The following is an 8352-nucleotide window of genomic DNA, read 5'->3' as shown; positions in this document are numbered from 1 at the left end:
TTTTTTTTTTTTTGACTCCAAATTGTCCTCCTGTCCAGGCAGGCTACTGTCAGTTCTTCTTTTCATTTCCAAATGTGTACATGTTTAGACATTACATTTTTTAGCTAGCCTCTTTTATCTATATGTTGGCATTCTTTGATATTTAGGTAGACACAATACCCTAAGGGGGTGCCATACAGAAAACAAGTTGGGATTTGAGAAGATGCCCCAATTAACTTCCTAAAACTCTTCCTAACAAATATGAGCATCGGCCCCAGGACCCCAGAGCTTATCCAGATACTTGCACACAGTTCTAGGAATTGGTTCACCACCTAAAGTCTCTGACAAAGCAGTTTTTATACTATTTAATTTTCGACTTTGTGTATATGTATATGTGGTGCTTGTATGAGTATGTATGCATGTGTGGGGGTGGATGTGCTTGGGTGTGCACATTGGGTGGAGCCCATGGAAAGATAGTCAAGTTTTTCTCAACTTGACACCAGCCTATACATTCAAGGAGAAATCTCAACTGAGGTGAGGCCTCCATTGGATTGGCTTGTGGGGTAGTTTCTTGATTGCTGGTTGATGATAAAGGACCCAGGCCTCCTGTGCTATCCCTGGACAAGTATAAGAAGCCCCTGGGGTGTATAAGAAATGCAGGTGAACAAGCTGTGGAGATCAAGCCAGGAAGCAGCTTTCTCCTTGCTGTCTGCTTTAGTTTCTGCTTCCAGGTTCCTGCCTTGAGTGCCTACTTTGGTTTTCCTTAGTGATTGACTATATAATCTATAACCAAATAAACTCAATCTGTACTGAAGTTGCTGTTCATTATGATATTTACCATAGTATTAGGTGTCCTCCAGTCTCTGACTTATTCCCTTGAGTCAGATCTCACTGAACCTGGAGTTTAGTTTTGTTTGGCTGAGCGTGCTGCCTCCAAAGCCCCAGTAATTGTCCTGGTTTAGCCATGGCCAACCTCCCCACCCCCATCCCACCACTGTGTGCACGCACTGGAGTTACAGGTATGTATGGCTATGTCTAGCTTTTATATGCGTGCTGGGGATTAGACTCCCAATCCTCATGTTTGAACAGTGCTTTAACTATCTAGGCCATCGCCCCCATTTGAGATGTTCTTCCGTTTATATTTTTGACTAAATAAATAATTTGATAAATTATCCAGTGTTTTTCTTTTACAGGAGTGGAACAAGTGAATTTCTCTTTTTTATACTATTTCCATCCTTATGTGTATTGCAGAGCTATACAGAGGAATGATCCTCAGTGTAAGACATGTCTGTCAATCGAGAGAACTAGAGAGTAGTAGAAGTATAAGAGGGAGTTGCTTAGAAGAAGGGTTGAGTTTGACAGTACTCTGCTACTGGGCCTGATTTGTAAGAGGGATGAGCATCATTTAGGTGTCCGGCCTCAAGCCACCATTTTACTTCGACATATCTATGGTTTTGTCTATATTGTCTATATAGCATCTGGGCTTCCAACGTCTGTCAGCCTTGTGTGTCTCCGTTTGTGACACTTGTATAGCTAGGGTATGGATCTCAGACTCTCCGTGGGACTTTTCATTCTGTAACAGAATCAGTAAGTACAGGTAAGGCAGTTCTGTCATGTGAAAACATGTGTCTATTTCTTAACCAGTTGAAGCAGGAGCACAAAGTCAGCACTGGCTGGAAGGAAGCTCAAGGAGACTCAAGCAGGAGGGAAGGGAAGCTGCTGGGGCTTTATACTAGTTCCAGGCTTCAGAAAGAACACGTGTCATCTTGTCCTTGAACTCAGTGGCGCTCTAAAGCAGTGGTTCTCAACCTGTGGGCAACCATGTCTTGGTGGATTTGAACAGCCCTTTCACAGGGGTCACATATCAGATATCGCCCATATCAGACATTTACATTATGATTCATAACTGTAGCAAAAGTACAGTTAGGAGTTAACAACTAAATAATTTTATGGTTAGGAGTCACCACAGCATAGGAAGGCTGAGAACCACAGCTCTAAAGTGCTTCCATCAATTAAATTAATTTGAGCTAGATTACTGGTTAGTAAAGTGCCAATATAGAGCTCAGCTATAGCTTAGAAGTAAATTACCCTCAATAAGAGTGCAATGGCAGAAATATTCTTATTATGTTAGGAATGGGTTGCTATAGAACAGTTAAATCTATGCTTTAGAGAAGGTGCAATAAACTAAAAATGTTACTAACTCCTTGGACCAACTCAAAGATGAATGTTTGAGGTTTGATATTAAGGCAGAAAAGGGCCTCATAAGTGGAAAAGGATTTGTAATAAAAAAGTACCAAGAGTAAGATTCATTAGAGAGCTTTTTGAACAAACTATGTATTTTTTTAAACATTTCAAACATTTTAAAGACTAAAAGAAAATGATGCATTTTCAAATAGTGTGAAAATAGTTTGAGATAAAATGGGTTAAGTCAAGCTACTGTGAGATATAGTTACAGCACCTCTGGGGTTAATTTAACAAATACCTTGACTTTGATGCTAATCTAACTACTGTGGTTTCCACCAGGGAATTTCTTAGTGTGATATGTGGATAACCATGCATGTTGGGAGCTGGGGGAATATGCCAGTAAGATGCACCCAGTGACATGGGGTGCTGCAACATGGGGTGCTGCTGTGTCAGAATTCCAATGTTGTCAGTTCTCAGTTCAGTCAACTGGGCTTCAAACAATGATGTTTTTGCTTCACTTTAAGGCTGTCTGGAGATCTCTACCCTATGTGGCTTACCAAGTGTCATGCTTTCCACCTGGAGAAGGAAATGCCTGAAGTATAAGGACTAATAGCAAGAGTTTCAAAAGAGAGCCTTGAAAACACAGCACACTACTCAAGTACTGGGTATGTAGTGCTGGTGATATTTGTTCTTATCCTTGGACTTCGTGATATTTCCAACTCTACTTTTCCATTTTCCTATCTGATAATGTGTAAAGTGACACTCCTGCATGTGAGAACATCTTGGTATGAAAGAATATTCATAAAAATTAATTGACAAACCATCACATTCTTCATTACTTGTAGCGTTGCCCAGCAAAATAGAGTAATTCTCCTCACTCAAGCAGCTGATAGAGCGTGTCCCTTCGTAAACACAGGTTTTAGAGAGGCTCACACTTGTTAATTAAAAATTATGAAACATGTCCCTAGTTTTTTTTGGATGGCGAGTTACTCCTTCATGGTTGTATTTCTTTAGCTGGATTTCTTCAATCTGAAGGAAAATAAGCACATTTTTCTAAACAAGACAATCTGAGGGTTTCCTAATGAAAACTTAAAGTCACATTTCACTGATTTATAAACACCAGAAGTCCAGGGTACGGCTTTTATTGTGTAAAGCGTACTTTATTCATAGACTGAGCCTTCACAGTTTGTTTTAAGTATGGTGGAGATACAAATGAGGCAAGAGATTATGTCTTCTTTGGAATCCCAGGAGGAAACTTGTCCTGTGCTTCAGGTGGTTGTGTTTTGCTATGAATCATTGAGACTATTTGCACAAATCAGTGACATCATATGTTAATCCCGTGGGGCTTTATAGCTATGATTTATAAGGTTGGGGTTAAAAGACTTATTTCAATAGAGCATTAAAATTACACATAAATATTCTGTGAATTAAAAAAATAAGCCAACAAATTTACAACAAGCACTTTCCACATACTGAAGAAATTATGTAAGGAAGTGACCTTTCCGCAGATGATTTAAGTACATCCAGAGAATTAGATAATGTGGATAATGCTTTCATAAAATATGCCTTCTGTACCCCAGAGTTTTCTTTGTCCCTATTATTTCCACTTGAAGAAAATATTACTTCTGACAAGTATAGTTTATTGCCCCTTCTATTTTCCTTCTCAGTTTGCATTTTCTTCTTTCTAATCTTATAATTTTTTTTATCACAACTCAACCTGCCTAACTACTGAAGGATTTGTTCCACTTACACCCAAAATATTGTCCAAAGTAAATACATATTGCCAAATGTGGTGGTGCATGTCTTTAATCCTAGAGCTCAGGAGGCATGAATATTTGGATCTCTGTGAGTTTGAAGCCAGCCTGTTCTACATAACAAGTTTCAGGCCAGTAGGACTACATAGTAAAACCCTGTCTCAACTAATTAAACTAACTAAATGTTCTAAGAATTTGTTCTAAAAATTTGTCCCTAATCATTTGAAATTCTGTTATATAATATTACATATATATTATATATTTATATATGTTATATTATATAATATATTATATATATATATATGATATAACCAGTACATTTCCCACCTGGGCTTCTATTATCTTCTTTTAAAATTGTTAATTTAATTTAATTTTTGTTTTTATAATTGTCTCGTTTGTGTGTATCACCATGGGCACTATGTGCCATAGTGCAAGTGTGGAAGTCAGAGGATAATTTTTAGGAGACGTGTGTTTTTTTTTTTTTTTTAACTGCCCCTTGTCCAAGGCAAGGTCTCTGTTGTAGTAAATATTTAACACCAGTTGTGGGTTTCTGCTCTTCCTTTGATCATTCAGTTCACAGATAAAAGGTATACAGTTTTTATATTTATAATAAGCCTTTAAAGCACTAGAGGTGCACAGATATCTACCACCTAAGTTGTTAAAATCTACTTCCCCATCAATAACCCCGAGTTACAATGTGTTATGTTCCACCTCGTAACTTCAATTGGCCAGCCCTCATGGCTATGTTTTCATGACTCACCTACCCCATGCTGTCTTCTCCTCTTTCCTTCTTCTCTTTCTTCCCTGTGGTCTCTCCTCAGACCCCAAGCCTGGGAAATGAAACTCCACTTATCTCTCTTCTACCCAGCTATAGGTTGTCAGCATTTTTATTCAACAAATAGTTTTAAATTAAGGAGCAAGGTCATATAGTATTTAGCATTACAGTGCATTGCAAAAGACCTAACCTCAAAGGTCTCTCTTGCTGTTCCTGGAACAGCACTATCATGTTCCAAGCTACCTGGCCTGTGAGATTTCAAGCCACTCTTCTATCTCTGCCTCCCACCTCACAGGAGGAGTGCTGGGTTTGCATTTGTATGCTGTTCAATCTTGTTTTTTTACATGGGTTCTGGATATGGAAAGCTATATATTCTCTGAGCCATTTTCCTGGCTCTCCACCATCCTCCGGGTGGTACTTAGGTCTAATTTTAATATACTTCACAGCATTTGATTATTATGCTCATATATTCTTTACAATTTTGATAGGAACTTCTTTAGTTCTATGACTTGTAGTAAAGACTGAATATTTTACACATATTCTGTCAAATGTGGTAGCTATTAGCCATAGATGACTCTTGAACAGTTAAAAATTTAGCCTGCAATTGAAGAACTGAATTTTTAATTTAAATTTTCTGAATATGCATAACCACAGGCAACAAGCTGCCATCGTATTAGATGGTACAGATGGGTTATACATAAGTGTCCCTCTTTTCCTATTGAGGTATATTAGACTCCTACTATGTAGCCTTGACCTTATGATCTATTTTTTTTTTTTACCAATCTTAACTGTGAAGAAATTTCACAGTGGCACTGAAGGAAAATATTAAAGGTCATTCAATGATTTACCAAGTTTAGAAGGCACCACCTTCTCCTAAACCAAGGCTCACTTTGCAGATTTCTCTGCCATGTTCTTGTTACAGTGGGCACTTCCCTTCCTCTTCCAATTTCTCATAGTAGTTTATGTCTCTGTCAAGTTCTTGTAAAACTTGCCTCATGTCACTGTGAGTTTTGCAACTGTCTTCTCTCTTCTTCTAAATACTTTGAAGATAGACTTCAAAACAGATGTCTGCTTGATTTCTGCATCCATCACAGAACAGTAATTTTGGTCACTGATGATGAGATGGAGGCTAATATTCTCAAGGTGACCATCAGTTGGAGGTTTATGAGAGCCCCTGCTATACAGCCAGAGCTCAGATAAGATGCCTGGTCTCTGATGGAAAGCTTTCCTTTGATTTGTGTTCCTAAGTAGCTCTTTTGAACTCTGACTTTACATTCATTTGACACAGCCTTCCTCTGGGACCAGTTTGAATATTTCCTTTGCTTTGTTCTATTTCCTTCTCTCTCTCTCTCTCTCTCTCTCTCTCTCTCTCTCTCTCTCTCTGCCTTAGCACTCACAGCTCTATAATGGTCTTTTGGCTTCTAAAGCAAATGTCGTTGTATGGGAGGAATGGTGACTTCAGATTCATATTTTTATAGTGTTATAGCAATCTAGAAGCAATGGATAGGACCTGTTAGAAGAAACGTTGTGACAGTCTGGTTATTTAATATTTTCCATCCTGAGTTTCCATCTTCAGTGTCTCAAGAGCAATCTCTAGCAGTTATGACTTGGTAAAACCATGGTGTCATTAGAAAAACAACCACACAGAGAAAGATAAACAGCCATACAGTGAACTTTAATGTTGCAAACCAGGGCAGACAGGTGAAGAGGCACTGTTTAATGGCTTCTCCGTCATTAATAATTGCACTGCCTTGGAGTCTAAATACATGACATTTCTATACCCGTTACCCAACTGTCTCTGCCGAACATCTGTGTGCACAGAATTACGCTTGCTTTGTCCCTTTGACCTGTTTCATTTGAACTGTTTGTATGTGAACTTTTTTTAGGCATTAAATCTCAATGCAGGGTGTGAATCACAGCTGGGTGATGATAGGTAATTGGACAGGGAATCTACCAGGGGCATGAGAGCATCAGAGAGCCCATGTTCTCAAAGGAAAGAACTTTCCTGAAAAAGGAAAGCAATACTGGGAGGGGAAACTTTTTTTTTCTTCCTGGAGAAAGTAAGTGATTTTTTTTTTTTAAAGAGAAATTCTATTTTAAAACCAGGCCAAATATTTTAAGAAAATGCTGAAGATTTATGCAGCCTCGCAATATCTTAGTACTCTCTTAATACTTTAATTAATATATATTTTTACAGCTCATGTTATGGGAATTGGATATGTGAAAGGCATGTCTGTCATTTACCCACGGGATATTTTGCTTGGATGGAAATTGAAACATTCAGTAGCTCTGTCCTTTCATGCAGTATAAGAACTCAATATAATTTTAGTAATGTGCTTACAGTTAATGTATAATCTCTTCTTCGTGGGAGGTAAAGATGATTGTTTCTGGCCCAATTGCAGAGAAGACTTTGCCTTTCCATGTATAATATCTGAGTGATTGCATTTAAAGAACAGAGCTAAAGTAAAATATGTTGCACAAAGATGACCCTCCAATCTTGGTGTGAATGGGCAGAAATTAGTTTGCAATGGAGTTCTAGTACATCTAATCAAAAGTATACTGTCTAATCAAAAGTATACTGTCAGACTCATCCAACAACTTTCAAAACTCTGGCCTTAATGCTATATTACTGTGTTGAATAAAACTAAGTAAACAGTATATTGGTAAATGAAAGATATTAGAAGTACTTCATGCGTGTTTCAGTTTGCACAGTAAATATGCATGTAATTTTTAATTAAAATATTAATTGTATTAAAGATGAAAAAGTTACATATTTATATTGTGATTCTAACATCAAACAAAACTCACATCAATTCATGTGGGTCAATATTATGATATTACCAACCAAGGAAATTGTTTACTATATGATAGGTACAGAATCTCAGTTGGAAGTAGACTCTAGAATGTTTTCCAAGTTTTGCATAGATTAACTCATTTCTTTCCAGTCCTTATACTTTCCTTTCGATTAGGTTGTTACTAGAAAAAAAACACTTAATACCCAATTTAAGATTACATATTTTACTTAATAGTTGGTCTAAGGATTTAATTTGTTCCAAAATGAGTGTGAATCAGGGATTGCACAGATATTGCAAAAACAAAAATCTTCATAGCACCAACAGGAGTACATTGCCCAGATGTGTGGTCAATGCTGTGGAAATGTCAAAGTTCCTTGATAAAATGCTAGCGTTTCCAGAGAAGGAATGACCGAGAGTCTTATGTATGTAGTGGTCTGTGGAACAGGGCATATAGAGCTCAACAATGTATAAACTGAGGCAATTATAGTTATTTTCTTCAAATAAGTAACTATATTATATTCCTACTCATCTATGAGTGAGGTGATAGATTTGCTTTACTTTCCAGCCAGTGGAACTGAACTGAGGGTTAGAAGACAGAGGGAAGCAGATATTGGGGTTATCTACCCATTGAAGGTAAGGAAAGAGAAATTAGTTAAATAGCTGGGAACTCTTTCACAAGCAGTATGAAAAGTTATAACTCAGATATAAGGACATTGCTCATACTTGATGGGCACCGTACTCCCAACTGTCATATTCTCTTAGAGCCTTTAATAGTCTTATGTTAATTATATTCTTCAGAGAAATTGATTTCATTCATTCTATTAAGTGAGAGAGAGAGAGAGAGAGAGAGAGAGAGAGAGAGAGA

Source organism: Mastomys coucha, unplaced genomic scaffold (assembly GCF_008632895.1).
Source record: "Mastomys coucha isolate ucsf_1 unplaced genomic scaffold, UCSF_Mcou_1 pScaffold22, whole genome shotgun sequence".
Lineage (NCBI taxonomy): Eukaryota > Metazoa > Chordata > Mammalia > Rodentia > Muridae > Mastomys > Mastomys coucha.
Note: the sequence above shows the minus strand (reverse complement) of the source record.